Source organism: Balaenoptera borealis (assembly GCF_965194805.1).
Source record: "Balaenoptera borealis genome assembly, chromosome: 6".
Taxonomy (NCBI): Eukaryota; Metazoa; Chordata; class Mammalia; order Artiodactyla; family Balaenopteridae; genus Balaenoptera; species Balaenoptera borealis.
In genome coordinates, this window is record NC_138863.1 from 70,236,259 (window position 1) to 70,250,237 (window position 13,979).

The following is a 13,979-nucleotide window of genomic DNA, read 5'->3' on the forward strand; positions in this document are numbered from 1 at the left end:
GAAATTCAAGAATTGTTGGTTTGATAAAAAGAGAAAGATCTGGTTTGGACCAAATAACAACCTAGCCCTACTGAAGACTCTAAAATTCCCACTCCTCACCACTGTACATGCATTAAATCTTTGGTCTACTGACAAAATGAGAGCCTTCATGAATCAGTATTGGTAGGGAAACACTAACAAAGCCACAAAAAGTGCCTACTTTACTTGTCCTGCTTGTCTGAAATACAACCCAGGGAAGCCTGCTTTTACTGCTCCTGGACATTTTAAACTGCCTAATGGACCATTCGAGGTCTGGCAAATGGCGTCACACAATTTCCTCTGTCTCATGAATATAAGTATGTTTTAGTCATAGTCTGCATGCTTTCACACTGGGCTGAAGCTTTCCCTTGCAGACGAGCTACTGCCTCTCCGTGACTAAAGTTCTTTTGGAAAAGATTATCCCCAGTAAGAGAACTCTTGAACTTCATAGCCATCCCATTTCACTAGTCAGGTACTTCAACAAGTCTGTGCTGTTTGGCTGGTTTTACAACACTTTCACTGTGCTTACCACCCTCAGTCCTCTGGTTTAGTTGAATGCATGAATGGCATTATTAAGACTCAATTGGCAAAATTTGTAGAATCCCTCCAAATACCTTGGCCAAAAGCCTTGCTGTTGGTCTTTTTAAATCTCAGATCCACCTCTTTTGGAATTCATAAACTCACTCTTTGAGATAGTCACTGGATGCCCAATGCATGTGGCTCCTAACTCTTTTGACCTACAGCTGATAAAAGGAGAGATATTCCAACACTGCAAAGGCCTAATTACTTCTATTAAAAATAAAAAATATTTTAGTAGAGCAATCTTTTCATAGTGCACTCTCAAGAGACAAAGACCTTGAGCATCACACCTTGCAATCTGAAGATTTTGTCTATTGGAAAAGACACATCCAGAAGGACTCTCTTCAACCTTGCTGGAAAGGTTGAACACCTATCAGGTGTTGCTAACTGACCCTTGTGCCAGCAAACTCCAGGGAATAGACTCGAGTTTACGTGACACACCTAAAGAAAGCACCAAATCCTAATTGGACTAGCACATTATCTGTTGACCTCAAAGTAAAGATTTCCCAGAATTGAAGCAGATGACATCTGATAAGACATCTTTTCCAAGATATCTAAACCAGGCCTATTGGATGTCTGTCACCAAACCTTTGATGATGACATATGCTTCAGATGATCTCCAGTGTCTGTGATCTTGATAACATGGACTTTAGATAAAAAGTGTCTGAGAGTTCTTCCTCCTACATCTCCTTGTTACTCAAATGTGACCTCAGTAGGTTTCAAACTCATGCACTTTCCTTCCAACGTGGGACACTATACTCAGGTAAGGTCCTTCCTTGAAAGGAGGACCAAAAGGCTTCCAAAAAACTGCTGAAATCAGAAAACCTGACTCTTGACCAGCAGTGCTTTCAGAGAAAGATCTTGATCAAAAGGGGAAAATGTAAAAAATTGATAAACAGAAAACTCTCATGCCCTATGACAATAGCAGAGCCCAATAGGGAGAAGAAAGACTTCTTCTCCTTTCCTGGCAAGAACTCATCCAATGAGATTGTCACAACTCAGCCAATAGAAAACGATGGACTATTTGGTTACTACAGCCCTCCCAATTTCCTTTTCCCCTCTATAAAAGAGTTCTCTCATTTTTGCAGGGGGCTTGCACGTGGCTTGCCATGGTTGCAGATCCCAAATTGCAATTCTTTACTGACCCTGAATAAACCCATTTTTGCTAGAGAAATAACTGGCAGTCTATTTGTTTTAGGTCAACACAAAGTAGAAAGTAAAGAGAATTATCTACAATTCGTGGAACAAGAAATAGAGGTTTATATACGTTACTTGTGGTTATTTGTTTATTTATGTACAAAGGTTACGGGAATGACGAAACTTAGGATATGATATAATTATTTTGGAAGGAGAGATAGAGCAAGAAGAAAGGTTGGAGGTGGGAGTAGAAAGTGAGCTAAATCCATATTCATAAGAACAAAAGTAAATCAGTCACATTTAATATTGGTAAACCAAGAAATAGTAATATAAGCATATTATTTAGAGATATTTAGGTACCACCAAAAATAAACACAAATCTAGGTTAAAAGCACTTTCAGTGAGCTGGTGCTTTAATCATAATCTTTCTTTACTATTTGCATTTTTCAGGATGTTTATGGATTATTTTGATAACAATAAAATGTATTTGAAAAAATAATTGGTTCCCCTTGTGGCAGCTCTAAATTTACTTTCTTATTTCAATGTGTAAAAATTATCTTGAAGCCCCTCCTGTATCTAGTTTTGTCTTTTTTTTTTCTCTCTTTACAAAATTCAAAAGTTTGCAATCATGGGGAAACCATTCCAGTATTTCTCTGAAACATATCATACCCTGCTTGATTAGAATTATATGCTCAAGTTATTTGGATCGTTTTCAACTTATGTCATCAACTAATGTTCAAAAAGTGATCATCTTTAGCAGTATCTGTCCCTGGTAGCTTTTAAAACAGGTTATTCCTCAATGCCATTTTCACTGTAATTCAAAGCTTACTGCTTCTGTGATAAAGAAACATGTTAAACTTGCTTTTTGGTCATTAACTTAATGTACCCATCTTGCCTAGATTCTGAGATAAACAATGCTTAAATAGTCATTATCATTTCTTTTGGCACCTTGAAAAATTATGTTTCGAGATTTTATTTGTAAGAATCACTATAATAATGTCAGAGTTAGCACTTATTTGCAGCCATAATTTTTTCCACTTCAGTTTGTAAAAACTGCCTCATTTCTTTTTCCATGTAGAATAAGCATTGTAGAAACACTAAAAACATGAATTGCTTAAAAATTATGATACAAATTTAATTACTTGTGGATATTGAATACAGGATACTTTTGTGGTGGTCTATGTATCAGATAATTGTGTACCACTTCGAATCCTATCAGCCATACCTCTTCTTCTAGCCTCTGCTGCAGTGATCAGTTCTTCAGAGACTTCAACTGTTCACTTTCAGGTGCAACCCCTTGAAGCCTTTCTTCAGGCTGCATCATGTATCTTTCTTCCTGCTCTTATACTGCTGCCATCCTTAACAATGGGTGATAGAGGTTGCTGGATATATGCTTCCCCTTTTCATCCCCAGGGCAAACATTTGTGAGTTGCATTTCATAAGCCTTCTTAGAGATCCTATCAAGTCAAGCATCAGTCACCTATACTTTCGACCAACTAGGTAACACAGTTTCTTACTGGCTTTATCTCCTTCCCTATATCACTGTCTTAGTCTACTCAGGCTGCCATAATAAAATGCCATAGACTGGGTGGTTTAAACAATATAAATTTATTTTCTCACAGATCTGGAGGCTGCAAGTCCCAGACCAGGGTGCCAGCATGGTTGAGGTCTGCTGAAGACCCTCTTCTGGCTTGCAGATGGCCACCTTCTCCCTGTGTCCTTACATGGCAGAGAGAGATGAGAGAGCTCCTCCCCTCCTTACAAGGACACAATTGATCAGATTTGGGCCCTACTCTTATGACCTCATTTAACCTTGATTACCTCCTGAGACACTATCTCCAAATACAGTCACAATGGAAGTTAGGGCTTTAAAATATGAATTTCGAAGGGACACAATTCAGTCCATAGCAATCACTCTCTCACTGTTCTTTACTCCTGCTCCTTAAGATCAATTAACCTTCAAGGAAGCCTCTGACTTAGGCTGTGCTTTCAGGGGAACCGAGGATACAGGATGTTTTGTTCTATATGTGTGATAACAGAAAAAAGGATTCACTGAAAGCTTAGTCATAAGGCATTATTCACGATGCTTAATTAATTCAATAAAAAGTTAATGAGTGCCACACAAGACACCATGCTAAGTGCAGTATTAAATAAGAGACATGATCCTAGTGGCTTTCTTTGAATGCAGAAGAGAAATACTACACAGTCAATTACATAATTATATAAATACATTTGTGAAATATACCATAAAGAAGTCTAGGTCGCTAATGTAAATTAAAGGGAAGCCACACCTTGAGTCTGGGTGCCTAAAGAAAACTTTAAGAAAACAAGGTTTAAGCTGAGATCTAAAAGATGAACAAAATTTAGTAAGAAATGGTGTGGGCACGGTGGTGCGGGTGGTGGACTAAAGAGCAAAAAGCAGGTAGAAAGGCCTGAGTCAGGGAGACATGCACAGGGAAGTTAGCGTAGCTGAAGCAGAAGGGGAGTGGGGGAAGAGATGGGGGTGGGGCTGTGAGATAGGCAAGGCCCAGACTGTGCGGACTGAGCACTGAGGGTCCTAGTAAGTATTTTGAATGTTAAAATGGGAACCCTAGGAAGCCTTTGAAGGATTTTTTGAAAGATTTTTTTTTATCCCATTGTTGCTTTGGTTTTTGTAATTAATGTTGGTTACACAGCCCTCATTTACAGTTCATTTCATTAATTGAAAATATCAGATCTAGGCATATCTAGATCAATTGTAGCTCCAGGTCTCAAGGAATGACATTAAAGGAAAGTACTCAGGTCACTGAGAGGTCTTGCAAGAAGAGTTAGTGGACATAGTAGAGAACTGTGGTAGGAAAGGTCCTCGATCTGTCATCCACCAAGGGAAGTGTAGGTGGCAGATCAGGTGAGCTACCACAGATGCCTAATCTACATTATCATGCATGTCACTCCAAGACATGATTTCTGAGTTTCAGGTTGGGATCCAAGGACAAATTCTAATATGAATAACCTTTCCACACTTAACGAAGATACGGAGACACTTGTCTAGGGACAAAAAATTAACAGTAGAGCTCCAGGCAGCATGTCCATAGTCTGAAGTAAGATGACTATTTGTTTAAAAAAAAAAAAGTAAGACTTAAAGTATCCACACTGATCTTGAATCCTCCTCTAAATGGAGGCTTAGAGATTACATCTACAGTAGCCTCCAAAAGCTATCCATTGTGTCTACAATATCTTGTCTCGAATCTCTGGCTCAAATTTTACAGTTGTGCCAGGATTAGATGAAAAACTATTAGGTGAAAAAGCAAGGCTTGCAGGCCTACAAATGTCTTGCTACTGTTCTGCTCTTATATATATATGAACTTGCCAACGTCTTTCTGTAAGGCAGTTCACTAGTAAGGGGCGGTGTATTCCCATGATGGGAAATTCCTCCAAATGAATCTTTCTGTTACTTTACCTCAAAAAAAAGAAAAAAAAAAAAAAAAAAAAAAAGGCCTAACACCATAGGAGCTTGAAGGGAAAACATTTGGGAATATATTTTTATATTCTGAAAATTTGGGAAATGTATTGATGACAAAAGGAAACTAAAATGCAAAACAAAGAAAATATGCCAAATTTCTTACAGGAGTAATATAATAAGAGAAAACTAGCATTATAGTAGATGTATACATTAAGCATACATCTAACATAAATATATATATGCATACATATAACAGAATGTTATTTAAAAGGAAGAATTTTATTTGAAATAACAGAATTTTATTTGAAAGAAAGTTGGGAACAAAAACATTTATTAGCCATTTGATCCCATTTATATTACTAACAAAGGGCACATCAATGGATATTTGAAGTTATTTATCTACATATTTTAGCAAAATCACTAAATTAGCCAGCTCTTCTGTTAACTTAACTCCACTCAAGCAACAAAAACCAAGTGAACTGCTATTTCTGACTCATCTGAATAACAGGCAAGTAAACTGAAGACCTAACTTACTGTAAAATAAATTCTTTAAAGCTATAACTCATGCCTTTACTTTGATTTACACTTGGGAAAATGAATAATTATTTCAAATGAAAATTTAGTCACTGCTCAAAGATTAAAGTACTAACGCATTTCTAAAAAGAAGAAGAAGAAATCAGGATAAACCCTTCATCTTGCTGGAGGACTCATGTAACTTGGCTCTTGGAAACCAGTACCATGGTGTCCAGCTGTAAGATTGGCCCATCCATCTTCAACAGCAACCTGGCCAATTCAGGGGTTGAGTACTTCTAGACACTGGTCTCTGGGACCAATTATCTGCACCTGGATACAACAGATGGGTATTTTGTTCACAGCGTCACTTTGGGTCACCCTATGGTAGAGTCTCCAAAAGCAGCTACGACAGGATCCTTTCTTTGAAATGCACAGGATGGTTTCTAGGCTGGAACAGTTGGTAAAGCCAATGGCTGCAGTAGGAGTCAATCCATATATATGAGAACCCAGGGGCCTTAATTAAAGACATTTGGGAGAATGAGACAAAGGTTGGACTTGCCATCAAACTAGGAAGGACAGTTGAGTATTTGGCACCATGGGCTAATCAGATAGATATGGCCTTGGTTACACCAGTTGAACCTGGGTTTGGAGGGCAGAAATTTATGCAAGATATGATGCCAAAGGTTCATCGGTCGCGGGTCCAATTCCTGTCCTTTGGCAGAGAGGTTAATGGTGAAGTGTAGATCATGACACTCTCCATAACTGTGCAAACACAGTGGCTAACACGATTGTGTCTGGCAGTGCTATTATAAGGAATGAAGACCCCAGATCTGCAACCAACCTGTTAAGATATAGTTGCTCAGAAGCTACTCAGAAACAATCTCTTCACTGGTGAAATCTCAAGGAGCCCAATGTTTCTATTCATGAAATTTCCCTTTTATTGGAAATCAAGAAAGTTGACTACCAAATCATATTGCATGAAGTGGTGCTGCTTTCCTGAGCAATTATTCATTCCCATGACTAAAACCTATTGCACAAAACGTTCTAAGAGGTTAGAAACTGGGGTGCATACCTACATTTTTACTGATGGAATTTAAAGATTAGGGTACTGAAATACCTTGTTTATTATTGGGAGATTTGATTTTTATAAAGAGTAAAAATATAGCTGTCTTAAGATTATAAACAGAAATGTATCTTAATGCCTAAAGAAGGCATATTAGCTATTATGAAGAAAATTATTTTTCTGCATTTCTGAAAAGAATTTTCTGCTGTTTCCCATCTGTTATCCCAAAGCAAATGAAGCCCTTATGTTTTTCCTGTTTCATCATTTGTGATTTGATAATATGAGCAGAATAAAACTAATGAAAAATATAAGCTTGAATCTGGTTGGGATGGCATACCATATTCCTTTTGCATCTAAAACATCTATATTTTCCCTTTTTACTTTACAGTCAAATACATAAAAACTATTTTCAAAATGTCTGAAGCCCAGGGGTTTTCAGGTGGTCTGCTCTAAAATATAAGCATTGATTTTATCAGGAAGTTTTCTTTGCCAGCTTTGCTTACGGGGTAGATTATTCAGTGATTTTTCCTCCTTTCTTAATGCCACCTACCATTCTTAAGGACATTAAATAATGCTGTTGCTTTAGTTCTGAGTACAAGGAAAAGCAAAGTCTCTATTTGGAAGTAATATTGAGCTGAATCTTGACTCTGCCCCTTTAGGCCTATTTGACCTCTGAAAAGTCACACAACCTCTTTGAGCTTCTATTAACTCATTATATATCAAATGTAATTATAACAACTGTGCAGGATCATGTTGAGCCTTAAAAGAGGCACCATAACATATGCAAAGTTTCCAGTACTATTCCTAGAATTTAGTAGATGCTCAATACAGTATATAAGTTTATGTTATGAGTTATAAAGTACTTTGATATAATCGCATTAAATTTACAAATCATTCCTATGACTGCTAGGACAGGTATTTTTGTCCCCATTTAAAAATAAGAAAGTAAAGCTCAGTAGCAGGCTGGTACCATGGAAAGTCTCTAGTAGGGCATAGGATTTCTGGTCTGTACTCTTTTTAAAATGCAGCCCATAGGGAACACACCCTCACAAAATAAAGACTATGTGACAAGCCCACAGCTAACATCATATTCAATGATGAAAAGTTAAAAGCATTTCCTCTAAGATCAGGAATAAAACAAGAATGCTCACTCCTTGAAGTAAGTCAGAAAGAGAAGAACAAATATCGTATATTAACACATATATGTGGAATCTGAAAAAAATGGTATAGACGATCTTATTTACAAAGCAGAAATAGAGACGTAGACATAGAGAACAAATGTATGTATACCAAGGAGGAAGGGAGGGGATGGGATGAATTGGGAGATTGGGACTGACATATATACACTATTGATACTATGTAAACTATAAAATAGATAACTAATGAGAACCTACTGTATAGCACAGGGAACTCTACTCAATGGTCTGTGGTGACCTAACTGGGAAGGATATCCAAAAAGAGGGGATATATGTATACGCATAGCTGATTCACTTTGCTGTGCAGTTGAAACTAACACAACATTGTAAAGCAATATTTATACTTCAATAAAAATTAAAGAAAAAAAGATTGCCCACTCTTGCCACTTTCATTCAACATAGTATTAGAAGTCCTAGCCAGAGCAACCAGACAGGAAAAAAAATAAAAGGAATCCAAATTGGAAAGGAACAAATTAAACTGTAACTGTTTGCAGATGACATGATACTATACACAGAACATTCTAAAGACACCACGAAGAAACTACTAGAACTCATCAATGAATTTACTAAACTTTACTAAAAGTTGCAGGATACAAAATTAATATACAGAAATCTGTTGCATTTCTACAAACTAACAATGAGAACTATCAGAAAGAGAAATTAAGAAAGTAATCCCATTTACAATTGCATCAAAAAATAAAATACCTGGGAATAAATCAAACTGAGGAGGTAAAAGACCTATGCTCAGAAAACTATAAGACACTGAATAAAGAAATTGAAGACAACACAAAAAAGATGAAAATATGTACCAGGTTTAGGGACTGGAAAAAGTAATACTGTTAAAATGACCATACTACCCAAGGCAATCTACAGATTTAATGCAATCGTTATCAAAATACCAATGGAATTTCCCACAGAACTAGAACAAATAATTCTAAAATTTGTATGGAAACCCAAAAGATCCTGAATAGCTAAAACAGTCTTAAGAAAGAACAACAAAACTAGAGTTATCACGTGTCCTGATTTCAAACTATACTACAAAGCTACAATAATCAAAATGGTATGGTACTGGCACAAAAACAGAAACATAGATCAATGGAACAGAGTAGAGAGCCCAGAAATTAACCCACACTTATATTAATCTATTACAAAGGAGGCAAGAATATGCAATGGGGAAAAGACAGCCTCTTCAATAATGGTATTGGGAAAACTGGACAGCTACATACAAAGGAATCAAACTGAGCTGGTTTCTGACACCATATAAAAAATAAACTCAAATGGATTAAAGACTTATATGTAAGACCTGAAACCATAAAAATTCTAGATGAAAACTTAGGTATTACACTCTTAGATATTGGTCTTAGCAAATTTTTTGGATCTGCCTCCTCAGGCAAGGGAAACGAAAACAAAAATAAACAAATGGGACTACATCAAACTAAAAAAACTTTTGCACAGCAAAGGAACTATCAACAAAATGAAAAGGCCACCTACTGAATGGGAAAAGATATTTGCAAATGATATATCCAATAAGGGGTTAATATCCAAAATATACAAGGAGCTCATACAACTCAACATCAAACAAACAAACAATCCAACTAAAAAATAGGCAGAGCACATGAATAGATATTTTTCCAAAGAAGATGTACAGATGGTCAGCAGGCACATGAAAAGATGCTCAACATCACCAGAGTAATGCAAACTAAAACCACAGTGAGATATCACCTCACATCTGTCAGAACGGCTATTATCAAAAACACAACAAATAACAAGCATTGGTGAGAATGTGGAGAAAAGGAAATCCACATGCTCTATTGACAGGGATGTAAATACAGCCACTATGGAAAACAATATAGAGATTCCTCAAAAAGTTAGAAATAGAACTACTTCTATAAGCAAAGGCGGTGCCTGGATTTGGCCCATGAGCCATAGTTTGTTAACTCTGCTCTAGACTTTTAGAGATATAAGGAATTTGAGAACCTATCTGACGGGGTTTTCTTAGAAGCGATTTAAGAATTGGAATTTGAGAATTTTGGAGGCAGTTATTCCTGGGTTACTAGACCAGCTTTGTAACATTTCCTAATTGTCTTATCTCAGGCAAATTATTTAAGACGTCTGTGCTTTGATATTCTCATCTCTAATTGAAGGTAATCATATATAATTTATGGAGGTGTTGGGAGAATTAGAAAAGACACTTAAAGTACTCCGGACAGTGTTGGGCACATAGGAAGCACCTGGAAGATGTTAGCTGTGACAATCACCAATCCATTTTACAGAGGAGGGAGCAGAAGTCTAGATCCAGTTAAGGACTTGCCTAAGGTTACAGTAATAGTGGCAGAACCAGCCATACTTGTGCAAGTCGCAAACCTTTTGAGCCTCTGTCACTTGAACTGCAAAATGAGGGGGTTGGACAACATCTTCTCTTGGGACCTCTAGTTCCACTGCCATCATTCTACTAACTGGCACCCTAGGGCTTAAAGAACAAATTTACCTCAGTAAGTACATTCCTTACAGTCTGGAAATGACTTCTTTCACAGCATCAGTAAAGTGGCAGAAAAACCAGGCATTGGAGAGGGAGACTCTGATTTAGCATTAATAAACATATATATATTTATATATAATGTATAATTATGAATATTATATAATATATATTATATATCTTTTTTTAGTCACATACCTTAAATATCGAGGAAGGGAGCCAAGTCCTTGGCAATTAGTATGATGAATAATTGCACTGAATACATTTCAAGTCATTCTTGGATGTGTCTCAGGGACTTTTATGCTACACATTCTTATAACAAGTCAAGTATTTATGCATGTTCAGATTATTTTGACAAAATGATTAAAGTAATGAGATGGAAAAAAAATAGAACTACAATATGATCCAGCAATTCTACTTCTGGGTATGTATTCAAAGAAAATGAAAACACTAATTTTAAAAAAATGTACCCCCGTATTCATTGCAGCATTATTTAAAATAGCCAAGATATGGAAGCAACCTAAGTGGCAATTAATAGGTGAATAGATATAGATATGGAAGCAACCTAAGTGGTGACTAACAGATGAATGGATAATGTGTGTGTGTGTGTGTGTGTATGTGTGTATATATATATATATATATATATATATATATATATATATATATACACACATACACACACACACACACACACCACACACACACAATGGAATATTAACCATACAAAACAATGAAATCTTGCCATTTGTGACAATATGAATGGACCCAGAGGGTATTATGCTAAGTGAAATAGGTTAGACAAAGACAAATACTGTATGATTTCATTTATATGTGGAATCTAAAAAATAAAACAAATGAACAAACATAACAAAACAGAAACAGAGTCATAGATACAGAGAACACACAGGTTGTTGCCAAGAGGGGAGAGGAGTGAGTGGAGGAGAGAAATAGGTGAGGGAGATTAAGAGGTACAAACTTTCAGTTACAAAATAAATGATTCACAGGTATGAAATGTACAGTGTGGGGAATATAGTCAATGATTACATAATATCTTTGTATGAGGACAGATGGTAACTAGATTATCATGGTGATCATTTTGAAATGTATAGAAATATTGAATCACTATGTTTTGTACCAGGAACTAATATAGCATTGTAGGTCAATTATACTTCAAAACAAACAAACTCATGAAAAAGAGATCAGATTTGTGGTTACCAGAGGCAGGGAGTGGGGATGATGAAGGCAGTCAAAAGGTACAAAATTCCAGCTGTAAGATAAATAAGTACCACAGATTTAATGTACAACATGATAAATATAATTAACACTGTTGTATATCATATATGAAAGTTAAGAGAGTAAATCCTAAGAGTTCTCATCACAAGGAAAAAAACTTTTGTTCTATTTCTTTAATTTGGTATGTATACAGGATGATGAATGTTCACTAAGTCATTGTGGTAATCATTTCATTATGTATATAAGTCAAACCACCATGCTGTACACCTTAAACTTATACAGTGCTATATGTCAATGATATCTCAATTAAACTAGAAGAAAAAAAAAGGATATGCTCAAATATACTGAAACTGAAGAAAGCCAAAGATAAAGAGAAAATCTTAACAACATCTAGGGAAAAAGACATTGTTTTTAAAGAGCAACAGTAGGATTGACAATGATTTCTCCCGAGCTAAAATTGAAACCAATGGAATGAAGTCATTAACGGGCTAAAAGAAAACACTTGGCAATCCAGAATTCTATAACTAGTCAAATATTCATCAAGAATAAAGGTGAAATGGGTGAAGGTGAACAAAAGGTACAAACTTCTAGTTATAAGATAAATAAGTTCTGGGGATGTAATGGACCACATGGTGACTATTGTTAACAACACCATATTGTATATTTGAAAGTTGCTAACAGAGTAGATCTTAAAAGTTCTCATCACAAGAAAAATATTAACTATGTGTGGTGATGGATGTTATTATTAAACTTATTGTGATGATCATTTCACAATATATATATATATATATATATATATCATTAAATCACTATGTTGTGCACTCCAAAAAATGGAGCCCATGGAAGGTGGGGTGGGCAAAGGAAGCTTCCTTTACTAACATTGTCTTATTTCCAGTCTAACTTTACTCTGTAACAGAACCAGATGGCTAAGAATATTCTAGAACTGTGGACACTGGCCCCAGTGATATGCATTTTATTATTCCAAAAAAGATCTAGTAGGTTAGGAGATGACAGGGTACAGATTTAATCCATAAACCAAGACATTTATACCTGTGTTCCAAATTATAATCAGAAAACAAATACATATCAACCACTTTATTCTTACACACTTGTTATGTAACAAATATTGCAAAAAAAAATTTTTTTTAAAAGAACAGGTATCTGCCATACTTTTCTATGTAAGTTGTCATAATTTGAAAAAAATGTAAAAATAAATCTTTTCAAGGTAAGGTCCAAGGCCTCCAACCTTGTGAGGAAGAGATATTTTTTATATTCCCGATGCTTTTAAATCTCTGGGGATGGTTCTGAGAATAAAGTATACTGAAGGTGGTGAGGGGAGGGTCAAAATGCTACCTGCCTTCGCTTCCCAACTGGGAACCCCAGCTAACTAAGCATGTGGGAGTGAGGAAGCAGCAAACGGCTTGGAAAGCTGCTCCAAGATCTGCCAGCTAAAACTTCAAGGTCCTGCTGACAGATGGTGTCCAATTCATTGGTCAGGGATCCCTAACTTAGAGCCGTGTGAACATGTGCCTAGTTTTTGAAACTGGCATATGCTCCCTAAAGTCCCCTTTTTAGAATCATACCAAGTATTTAAACTGCTACAGAGATCAGAATAATTATTTTAGATATTTGCATAGGTATATACATTTATGTTCTGTTCAGGCTTAAATCATCTGATCATACAGAATAACTGCCTCAACTCGTTATTCAGCCTTGTCATGAATTCAAATAACGATAGCATAGTTAGCTATTGCCTAGTAATGCTGCCGAAAAGAAAACAGTTAATATCATTCATTAGAAGCAATAGTCTCTTTCTTGTTAAAGTAGATTAGTAATATATTGCCTGAATCTGCTGTATCAAGCACCAATACTTTTCAGGTAGCTAATGATTAAAATTCTCCAAGTTAGGGCTTCCCTGGTGGCGCAGTGGTTGAGAATCTGCCTGCTAATGCAGGGGACACGGGTTCGAGCCCTGGTCTGGGAAGATCCCACATGCCGCTGAGCAACTAAGCCCAGGTGCCACAACTACTGAGCCCACGTGCTGCAACTACTGAAGCTCGTGTGCCTAGAGCCCATGCTCTGCAACAAGAGAAGCCACCACAATGAGAAGCCCGTGCACCACAACGAAGAGTAGCCCCTGCTCTCCGCAATTAGAGAAAGACCATGCACAGCAACAAAGACCCAACACAGCCAAAAATAAATAAATTAAATAAATACATTAAAAAAAATATTCTTCAAGTTGGTCATTTTGCTAATTTACCTCAGAAGAAAAAGGCCCAATACCATAGTTTAATAGAAAATTATTTGAATATTCTGAAAATT

The 13,979-nt window shown here is 36.3% G+C and overlaps 1 protein-coding gene and 1 pseudogene across 13 annotated transcripts in view; one reads left to right on the forward strand and one right to left on the reverse strand.

Annotated features, from left to right (window-relative positions):
* Positions 1-13,979, reverse strand: part of SLC4A10 (solute carrier family 4 member 10) — a 301,412-nt gene that overhangs the window by 58,358 nt on the left and 229,075 nt on the right. The window lies entirely within an intron of this gene.
* LOC309630275 (ribulose-phosphate 3-epimerase pseudogene) lies at positions 1,725-11,028 on the forward strand (annotated as a pseudogene). Its single transcript has one exon. The product of its transcript is annotated as a ribulose-phosphate 3-epimerase pseudogene (transcript).